Here is a 12,079-nt window from a genome sequence, read left to right as displayed (position 1 = left end):
AAATATAAAGTTGCTTTGCTTCTGTTTTGTTTTTTTAGTTTTTGAATTTGAATTCAGTTTTAACGAGCACGGATTCGGATACACATAGTATTTGCATTTGAATGGAGTATAGTAGGTACGGGCTTAAATGGTGACCCAGATAGATAGGCGATGTTACGTGTGCATAGTTTCTGTGGATCTTTTGTTTTCGACACGTTCCAAAGTGAATATGCAATGTTCTTGATGCTTGGTTTTGAAATTATGTGTTTTTTTATTTTCATTTTTTGGTTTTCTTTTGATTTAAATGAGATGAAACAAATAAATCTTTTATCTAGGTTAATGTTGAGTCAAGGTTTTTAATTCAAAGAGAGTCGCCCTTTCAACGAAATGAAAAGAAATATGTTTTGAAAGAAATGGGCTTAAACTCTCTCAAAAGCATTACAAGTTCAAAATATGTACGTTTTACTTTAATAAATGTTAAATTATTTCTGCAGTAAATAAAGTTGTACCATGAAGCCGTAATGATAGACGTCACTAATTATGATACTAGAAACATGACATTTTCAGAGAAGTAGGAAAATTTCCTTCAATTTAATGTCAAAACTAGGCTTATGAACATTTGCAGAAAACAGAAATTGATAATTCTGAGAACATGTGTGGAAAAATTTTAAATATAACTCAAAAGAAGAAAATTAGCTTCTAAAGAGAATGCAATATTTTGTTAATGAAATCTTTTTTGAATGCAATCTCTTAGGAGTTATAAATTGAATTTTTTGTACTGACTTGAGGCTCCAAGTTTTGCAAATAACAATCTTTTTAAATCAAAAGAATTGCAAACAATTGCGCTTGAGATTGATTTAGTGTCAATGTAAAATGATTGATGGTACACAAATTTAAATTTCCAGCCTCAAAGTGAATCTAATGTAAAAGATTCCACTCACAAAAGATTGCATTCTTTTAGAATTCTAAATACATTTTTCTGGTTCAAATTAGAAAACGAACAAATTTTGTTTTGGAAACTAAACCAGGAATTTTAGAAGGTGTGTTTTATAGACTTGAGGCCAGAAAATAAAAAATTCTTACCAATCTAAACCATTTTGTATGAATTTTTTGTCATTTTCGTTAAAGGACGAAAAGAAGGGATTTAGCCAAAAAACTTCTATATTTTTCGTGGAAAATTCAAAAATTCTCACGTTATTGGGTTCGGTTTAGCTCAATACAATCGAAGGAAAATATTTGAGATCAAGACTTTCCCTTGATATTACTACGCACTTGGATTTTTTTGGATTTAAAAGGAGACCATTTAATTGAGACCACTTTTCAATTTTCTCTAGGTCTTCATTTACACAAAAAGCTGCATGTTCAATGAGCCCAAGGGGACAGCTCATGTATAATTGGACGTCATCCGCATACATAAGAACCGATCAGTTCTTGATAATTGATGGCAGTTCATTGAAATAGATTGAGAACAGCAGAGGACCGAGTATAGAACCCTGAGGGACACCGGAAACGTTAGGTAGCAAATCAGATAAACTATCCCCAATTTGCACAGCATGCATTCGATTACTCAAATAAGAATAGATTAGCCTTGTAGCTGTATTCAAATTTTCTTTGAGATTTATTAAATTCTTAAAATCTTAAACAAAAATTTGTGCAAAGTGCTGTTGAACAAAGTTCAACTTGAGGGCTTCTTCATTAATTTAATAACATTTAAAAACCTTCATAAAATTGAAAAATTGAAATTGTAGGCTTCCAATATTTTTGTAACTTTAATAATTGTAACTTTAATTGTCCCCTTATTAAATGGATACACCAATATGTGAATACAAGTTTGGTACACATTATTATCTTCTTTCCATACATTGATCATTTTAGCCGTGCAGCCACGCTTCTTGTGGGATTATTTCATTAATAACCCACCTTGACTATGGCCTGAATGCTGTGCAATTCCCTGATAAGAATCATGGTTTACTGTTGGCAATAAATTCCACTCTCGATACGCCATATTAAAACATTTTCCTAATAACATTTTCTCGCCTATGGATTGTATTCTATATATTTTTGCAGCTTGGAAAGCCCTACTGCTGCGCTGCGCTTGTGCACAGCAAGAGATCCTGCCGCGTGCGGGATCACTTCCTTTCCTCACAACATCTCTCTTACATTTAGACCAATTGATGAAGTATAGGGCTGAGGCTGGGACTGAAGCTAGGACTGGTCTATAACTACGAGTATAATATGTGGCAGTGGCATATATTATTTTGCATCTCGTGCCTCTTACAACTTAATTATTATTTGGACCGCTGTCAGGGGAATGGAATATAAGTGATAAAATTTCCACCACACATTTATGCCCAGGGGGAGAGTTTGTGTGCCGCACTTGCATCATTCTATAGTTGCAGTTTTTAACACCCCACCTCCTCCTATATACTCTCGGATCGCGTCCTCTATAAAACTTTCAGATTTCGATCGATCTGCGGTGGTTTGGGTTTATCGCAGGGAAACAATCTCAACAAAATTAGCATAAAAACGCAATTTTCGAAATATTAGCACAAATACGCCACACTCAACACTGGTTTTACCATAAGATACATACATATGTATGTGTATGTATTTAAGGCAGCAAGAAATGCGCGTGCGTGCGAATGAATATCACCGATCGATTCGGCAAGATAAGGCGATGACTAGGCGAGAGCCTTCCTTTTCCAGAAGCTGCCAATCCAAGGTAATAAGTTTCAAAGGACTCATTATACAATGTAGATACGTTTTTTTTTTGTTGGTATATGTATATGCTTAGAAATATGTATAAGAAGGTGAATTACAGGGTAATGTCAAATCGATTAAACTTGGCAGACAGCACTGAGCTTACGTGATTAAGGAAATGCAAATGGCGTGCTATCATCGATGGACTTTTACGTGTTGTGCGATTGTGTATAGCTACGTCCATAAGAGAAAGAAACAAGTGCAGCAGAAAAGATGCAAGCCACATGTAGGTAGATCCAGAGCCCCTTTACCTCACACACTAATTGCCTTAAAAACCCATTATTTTATTCGGTCTTCCTTAAGGATTGCGGAATATTTTTGATACCTACATTTTTTTTAGCTTGGTTTTTCATTTCACTGTCGCGGTTGTTTGGCAACCAAAATAACACTTGTATGGACTCCACTTGTGTCGACGTCTTCTTCCTTTTCACACTTTATTTAAATTTTGACATGGATTCGGCTGGTCTTGTATTTATTTCGTTGTTTTTTGGCAGCTATATGCACAAACATATATAAATGTATCTCTGCTCTTGTTGTTGAAATCCACATTCAATTCGTTTGTGCGATGAAATGTTCTGAAAAGGAGAATGAAATCGTTTGCAGTCTCAACTGAAATAATTTGATTTTGAAAAACATTTAGTTGATGGATTTACTTGGAGTATGAGAAAAGAAGAAGTAAAAAGATGTTTTATTTTGAATTTTATATTCAAATTTCAAGGAACTTAAATGTCCTGGAATTTTTATTTTTCATGCAAGAGACGGTTTGAAAACAATAAAGTGTTAATGTAGAAAAATCTGTTTCGCGGTGCACTTAGACGTATACTTACTATTTTTTATTCTTTTTAAAATATCTGTGAAATATATTTATTTCAATTGAAATTAATGTTTTGTTTTGGATAACTTTATATTTCCTAACAATTTTTCCTAAAAACCATAAGGAAAGTGTTGATTGTCATCAATTCATAAAGTTAAAGTGAAAAACTTGGTTATAAAGTGAAAATTCTATGGATCACAATTCGTTATAAGCAATCTCAATTCCCATGACCCAACGAATTCAACACTGATTCTAATGATTACCGGCAGGGCATGCCAGCGTATCGCCTTGCATCGCGGGATAGAACTCCTTTTTTTACCGCGAGAAGCACACATACTCGTATACACACACAAGATCCTCACCACCCGTATCCAAAATTTGACACTGCGACTTTGTGACTCTCGCTGCTGCTGCTGTTATTGCTGCTGCTGCTGCTCCAATTCCATTTGAAAAGACCAAAAAAAGACTCCTATAGCACCACATGCACCGGCACCGACGACACCGACAACGGCATCGTCACTGGCACCGAGAGGCAGTGAAGCGCTTTGAATGTCTGAATCATCTGTGATATTGGGATTGGCGAGGATTTTGAATTGGTTTCGCATGCTTTCATAACGACACCGAATTGGAATTTGGTTCTTTTCACCAACAAACAAAAAAAAATTATAAAGTTTACCCGACATTATATTTTCAGGGCTCACTCCGAACTTCAGGCCATCATCATCGTCACACCACGGCGACGACAACGACGACGCAGAGAAAATCAGAAGTGAAGACAGGATCAGGGAGATAAAGGGACTGCGCGATGAGAGAACGAACCTAACAAATTTTTATATATTTTTCTGTCGGTGTCATTTGGCATCAGTGTGCGCTTGTTTGACCACTGACCAATTTGAATTGAATGCCCCACGATTTTTTGGAGGCCGCTTTTTCTTTGTATTTCATGCGCGCAATGGGATTATTCTATGGAAGTTCACCTTAAAGACAAAAACAAAAATAAAAGACTTGTGAATGACCGTGAAAAGTAGTTCTTTATTTAATTTTGTTTGTTTGCTTTTTTTTACCAAAAAGAAGAAGAACACGCACTCACGCGTTTGGCAAACTTAAGTTGACAGACGGAACCTCATCGAACACACCTTTTTTTGCACGGTATTCTCTTACAAATAAAAATCGATCGGTTGGACAGGTTTTCAAAATGCATCACTTCACCTCTGAGATTGCAGACGCTAAAAATGTGATATCGATATCTTTTACACATTTCAAAACATTGAATGATTAGAACACGCTACGCATATATTTTCCTTAGGATTGGAGGAAGCTCTGAGAAACACAAACTCTCACGTGTGCTCTATGTATTTTATTTAAATGGATTTTATTTAAATTATCATCTTATTTGCATTTTTAAATTTCCCAGTATAAAAAACAATATTTAAAGGCAAAAAGTTGATTAAGAGTAACCCTGGCTGGGGTTACTCTGACCCCCATCATGGGCAGCAGCTTCAGAATCAGAATCAGAATCGCATGGCATTGCAATTTCAAAGCATAGTATAGTAGAGCGTATATCCTTTCTTGCAACTTGTAGCTCCTGATGCTCAAGCTCAACACATGTATGTTTTCTCTAATTGCAGTCAATGTCCGAATGCAATCAGAACGTAATCCCTTGGGCGTTATAGTGTTATGGTCGTGGTCCTGGATATACTCGCTAGCCTTATATACATAAATATGTACCTATATATGCTGTATAAATGTTATGTTGGCGGCGGTCAATGGTTTTGTGTATTTCATTCAGCGGATGTGAAAGAGTCCATTCTGTGTATAGTTTTACTATACGGAAAAGACCGAAAAAGCATTTTTGAAGATAACAATCGTCCTGGGCTTGAATGTTGGTTTTGCGTCTCTGGCTGGCTTCCTGCTTCTCATTGTGTGCGGTTCGTTTCGGTTGGGTTCGGTTCGGTGTGGTGCGGTGGTAGCCTGGCATGGTCCTGATAAACACTGGTAGTTTGGTGTGTTTTGGTATTCTGATGTTTTTATTTTTTTCCTCTCACTTGGGGTAGAAGTGGAAGTGGAAGTGGATGAAATTTGCTTTGCATTGAGTTAACCCTTTTTGAATTCATGCCAATTGGATCACTTGGCTTAAGGAAGGAGGAGTGAGTTTGTACAACTAGTTGTAATTTTTCAACAAGGATGGGGATACATTTCGCCCTTCCCTTACCGCAATGTCCAATTTTTTGTATGTTATTTTTGTTCAACTTGAAGTACTTTAACATCTGTCTTTAAAGGAGATCTGCGGCTATATACAAAAAATATAATGTTATGATGAGTCTTTTGGACTTTAAGTCCATCTGGCGTTACGTATTTTTATATTTTTGTTCTTGTTGTGTTTTGAAAGTGAATAACAAATGATACAACACAAAAATGGAGGTGCTGGGATGATAAATGCCACGCCTTTTTTCGACATGAAATGAAGTGAACTGTAATGGCCGATCTTAATTTCAGAAAATGTATTTTTCATTTTTGGTGGGTTAAAAGTAACAATTTCCTGCGTTTTTTTATAAAAATTGTAACATTTTGTTTACTCTACTCTAACCACAATGACCAACAAACTTGGATTTTGATGACAGTTTAGGATATAAGTTGCAACAAAATGTGACAAAATCTATCAGTTGTTAGTTGTCCACTTAAAAATTTTATCAAACAAACCGATACTCGTTTTACAGAAACACTAGCAGACAATAAATATAAACTCGAACTGTATCTACAGCCAAGCTGCCACACGCCATAGTTTTGTTTGACTAAAAGCATAGACACATAACACAGACACGGAAAGTGAAACTATTTTGTTGAAAACCTTCAAAAGTCCATAGTTAATGTTCCCGTTTCTGTCCCGCATAACTGAATGTGACAGCAGCTCAAAACAGGCTAAAGTCGTAAATATTTTTCCAGTTAGCAAATGAAAGGGTTTTTAATGACGACGGAATTTCTGTCAGTGATCTGTATGTGCAATATTTGGTGGTTGTGCTACGCTATACGGTTTATAGTTTATTGTTATATGAAAGCCGCAAATGCGAGTGAGGACTTTTAAAGCGAATATGAGGGGATTTGAGACTTTTATTGTGATATTTATGAACGGCTGTCATCAGGGTTTCATTTTGAAAAATACTGCTAGCTCATAAAATAAATCGAAATCGGACAGTAAGCGAGTCGAGTGAAGCTGTAGTTAAAGCTTAAGCGATGACTTGATAAACAATTACTATGACTTTTAATAGGATTCATTATTTATGTTTGCATGTTTTTTCGTGACGCATATTGGTTTTAGATTATTATCAATTTGTAACGATGTTTTTAGTATGATGTCTGGGTAAGATGATATTTTTTATTAGTATCACATTAAACGAATCTTCTCAGGCTCTAGTCCTGCAAAATCAGAGTAAGAAATGTCCTAAAAACAAGCTTAAATTTTTCATAGATTTGAAGGGTAGCAAGAGGGGTAAAAGTGCAGTTTATCCTTATAAATCAAGAAGTAATGCAATTCTACAAAAAAAAATCGTTTAATTTTTAAAGGTTGTTATAGCATTAAAAAAAAAGATGACCAAAGATATTAGAGATAAAACAAAAATGTTTTAAGTTTTGTTACCTCTTATTTTAACGAAAGACTGAACTTTCGGGGGAATTGACAAACAGGAGTCATCATTGATGTCATTTTGTAGGTATTTAGAACATCTTTAGGTTGTTGCATGTGTAAATGAAGAACTGTCGGACTTTTTTAAAGAGAATATCTTATTTTCGTACAAAATGTTTGACATAGGTTTACACCTAAAAAAATGCGTTTTTATAAAAAACTTAAAACAGGGTGACTTCTTGCTAAATTTTTATTGATTTTCATCTCTGATCAAGCAAATTGAGAAGAAAATAAAGTACCGTTACTTTCTCTCCTGGTGTTTCAAAATAGAAAAACAGATATGATATATAACCATATTTATTTTTTCGTATTAAGTTCACTTTTAACAAAAAACTAATATTATAAATATACTATTCACTAGGTTTTTTAATATGAAGTCGTCTAGATAGTTCCATTCTGTCACAACTGCTTCCCATAGCTCAGAAACTCTAGCAAATTGCCTGTAATGGGCATAAATTTCGAGGGTTAAAATTCTCCAAACATTTTCGAAGCGTTTGCAATCTGAAGAACGTGATGGAAACTCCATCAATTAATGTTGTTCAATTCGAACCAATCTAAACTTTGACGGCTTATATGAAATTTGGCACTAACTTGCTGGAAGACATGTTCAACTCGACGAAATCGTCTCAAATAAGTTACCGAATTCTCCTCAAGGACCGAAGTGTAGTCAGAATTGTTCATTCTAGTAGAGGTGAAGGTAAGTGCAACCTTACCACTTTCGAAAAAGGCCTCCCAAACCATACAGCTGCCACCACCAAAGTTCCTCTTGGCGGAAAGATGTGCTTATCTAGCTTATCTTTGATTTCACAGATAATTAATGTAATCCTTCCGCTGAACGAATATGAGTGTATCTGTATACGATTGAAAAAAGCTGAAAACAACGTTTAGAGAAGATTTGGTTTCAACAAGATGTCGCTACATGCCACGCAGCCGAAGCTACACTCGATGATTTTATATCATTTTCAAAAAAAGTTATTTGTCGGACTCTATAATGTAGGTATTTATTAAAAAAAGGATCTACTTATCTAGAATTTTGAATTATTATGGGTATAAGCAAATGCTTACTTTTAATAAGGGAAAAGACTTTATTTGGATCTTTATTTTAAGAGAAGTATTAGTCTTTGTAATTGGACTTACATAAATTTGATGCCTTTGTCTCAGTCTTAAGATATCTAAATTCTATCAAATGCATTTTTTCTGTCAGAGCAAAGATTTTATATTTGGGGTATTATTTCTATAAATTTAAAATAAACATAGAGTTTTACTACTGTTTTAAATTATAGGTGCTAATAGTAAAATTAAACTCCTAGAAAAATGTACAAAAAAACACAAGATAGGTTATATTGAAATAGAAGTTTTAAGCTTTAAATATCAATGTGCTGAATTGGATAGTATGATGGATTTGGCCAAAAGTGTGCACTTTCGAAATGGGGTTTTATTTTCTTCGTGTAGTAGGTAGAGGCAACTTAAGAAGGAATGACTTAAATTGAAAAAAATCCTATACCGAGTCTATTTAAAAATATTTAATTTATTATAAGATTTAAAAATATACCTGTTTTGTTTTCAAAAATGTTAATGACATTTGATATTTCAAATAAGTTTGGAAGGTTTTCGTGTTTTGTTAAAAAAGTTATCAATTGAACTATTCTTACAAATTCAAAAACTAGCAACTATATTTTCCATAATTATATTGAAATTGTTTGATTTCAAAATCTATTTTAACGAAAACCAATTTTAGTCGAAAACCAATTTTTTTCAATTTTAGTAGCATTTCTTAAATGTTTGTATTTCTTATTTAAAGAATATTACAAGCTAGATGTTGGATTTTTATAAAAAAACTGTCAATTCGTTTTTTCATAAATTTTACCAGATGTCAATATTTGTATTCTTCGGTGGACAAAATTTGTTTGGAGAAAAAATCAATTTTTGTTCGTAAAATATTCGAGGTGACAAATATTTTTTTTAGTTTTTTAGATTAACAAGAAAAACCATTACTTGTTTTTTTTTCTCCAAAAATATACTAGTATCTGCCCATGCGATTACTATGGTTTTCATATTCAAAAGCAGATTATTTCAGCTCATACCTCTGAAAAACCTCATACAAGAAACAGAACTCATTCCAAGAAAAATGTTACACGGGTTATCGAAATTATTTTGATCTTAATATTTAAAAAAGTATTTTAAAAGTTATTTGAAGCGTTTAATACCGATTTTCGATTTTGAAAATTCTAGATTATTAAAGTTTACCGTAAGACCATTGAAAAAATTTATATAAGGGTTAGTTTGTACGAAATCCAAGTTTAGCTTTTATAGTTCGATAAGGTTTGCCCACACTTTTCCGCTGAGTTCCATTTTGTTTTGAGACTTTACAGAATGTTGGTATATCATTTTTGTATTTGAAAACCTTCATTGAAGATGTGCAAAATATAGATTTCTACAAAAAACCAATTAAAAAGCTACTTTTTAACTTGACTTTTCAAAAACTCGTTGCTCCTGATCACGTTTCAGTCCTTTTACTCTATTAAGTACCTGCTTTATACAAATGTCACTAAAAAAACACTTACTTCAGGCTACCGGTGTTTTTTTTTGTTAACGCTAACACAGATTATAGGGCAATCCATATTAAGTTGTTCAATATATATGTAGTAAGGACTCATTGATATTCATAATGATAATCGCAAGAAAATTAGAATATTACGATACCGTGGTACATCTTCATTTGATCAAAATCCCGGTCCTGAGCATGTTGGGTTTTGATACCTTTATAAGCATCTCTCTCGTGATCTCTCTCTGGGATTAACTTAATTTTTTGTTTATAAACACGCGACAAGGATTTTACGGATGCGGTCGGCATGGTGGTGCCACCGTAGTAGATTGCAATCACACAGGCAGACATATTCTGCTCAAACCGATGGCCATGTTTATGCAGATTAGAGTAGGTATAGGGCTCCTGAGACCTGAGCCTGAGACTGAGGTTGAGCCTGAACCTGTGCTTTAACAAACATATATAGAAAATTGCAGGAGAGTGAATGGGATCCCTTCGCCTTCGCCTGCGGGCATATTATTCTGTGGTTTTTTCTCTCGCTCCTATCACAAAGGCGTGCAATCACGATCGTATCTCGCGACGATCGCGGCATATTGTTTCAATGTAGCGCCTATACCACGATCGGTCGTTACTATTATTGTGCTTCCACCTTGGGGGAAGAAATTGCGGCAGGTTTATCTTCCTTTATTTTGAATTTACGTATGTTTTTTTGTATTTTATTTTTAAATTGCGACATGCGACAAATAGTGGGAAACTTAAAGTAGAAAGTCGCCCTTAAATTCGAATTGCGATGGCACGTTTGAATCTTGGAATTGCGAACCAATGCGATCGCCTGGTTATCTTATTGCAAATCTAAATGCGATCTGGTAATTTATATAGGAGATGTTGGGCAAGATTACTCAATTGCCCCCTATAGTTGCACCGAGTGTTCAATTGGATAACGAGCATTGTGCATGTGCATGCATTGCGTATACTTCAATAGTTGCTACCATATTATTTTTAGAGGGAAGTAAAACAAATGAAAGAAGGAGGGTCTTTCGAAAGATCGTGTTGTCAAGACCAAACCAACCGCCTCGCCTCGTAGGGGGCAATGTAATACATTCACCCCTTTTTAATTTGTATTTTTATCTTATGTTCACATAAAAATGAAGGAAATTAATGTATATCTGTACTAGGCCAGTATTGAATGTTTTGTTTTTGTTTAATCTCTTTTAAATGCTTTATTTCATCAGACATTTGAAAAAGATGGCTTAGTGGTATTTCAGTCTTCAATTAAATTGAATGTTATTTTAATGGCAATACAACTTAAACTCTTCGAAATAATATATAATAGGGCTAAGCAGAATCGAAAATCCATAACTTAACAAACAAAACCAATACAAAAATCAATTGGGCCACTATGGCGTATACTTGTCTTAATTTTGAATATTTTTCAATTTGTCTTCCAGTCGCTGTGGGAGTCAATTTTTTAAAAATATTGTTGTCCAATGGCAAAATGTAAACTAGGATTAATGATATTGAATGACAATAAGCTTAGGAAAATAATTAAACAACGTTAAATCAAATGTTTATAATTTAAATTCATTGATGTTCAATCAATATGCATGCATCATTCGCAATCAATTTTCTTCACTATTAATTTCTAAAACTGTGCCTACAAAAACCACAAAATAATTCTAATGCTCATATGTACTATACCAAGGTATTGAAATAGACTCGCCAACAAAAAATAAACATTTCCTACATTTTAGTTGAAACCATTCCAAATTGTCCAATATTCGATTGGAGAATGCGAAAAACGTTTGCGATGTCGTGACCAATTAGCCTGCAACGCGCACTTGCCGCATTCTGAAGCTAGCAGCTGTGGTCGTTTCATTTCGTCGATCAGTCCAACCGTCTATAGAGTAGATACTATTTAGAAGTTCGGGCGTGCCCGCCCCATTATACCATCAAGCCTCAAAATTAGCCCATTCAATGTTATTAATACTAAATTCTTTAATTCAATGACCAATTGTTAAATAATCCCCCTGTAGTCTGTGTGGGCAAGCTTCGCACGTTTAAAATCAAATAATTGTCATAATTGAAATGAAATAGGAATACACGAGCTCGTGATGTGAGTGGGTGGCTGGGAATATAGTGCTCGTAATGAGACTTAAATACTTAAATACCTGAGCAATAATTTCGCTTTAAACATCCAGGGATGTTATATAACAATTGTTTCTCTTTTAAAAGAATAATCTAAAGCCTTTACCTCTAGAAAGTCGCAAGAAAATTTTATAAGTTTACTAACCTACAACATTTT

The sequence above is a fragment of the Eupeodes corollae genome, chromosome 2 (assembly GCF_945859685.1).
Source record: "Eupeodes corollae chromosome 2, idEupCoro1.1, whole genome shotgun sequence".
NCBI lineage: Eukaryota > Metazoa > Arthropoda > Insecta > Diptera > Syrphidae > Eupeodes > Eupeodes corollae.
The sequence above is the reverse complement of the archived record's forward strand: the minus strand, read 5'-3'. Positions refer to the sequence as shown.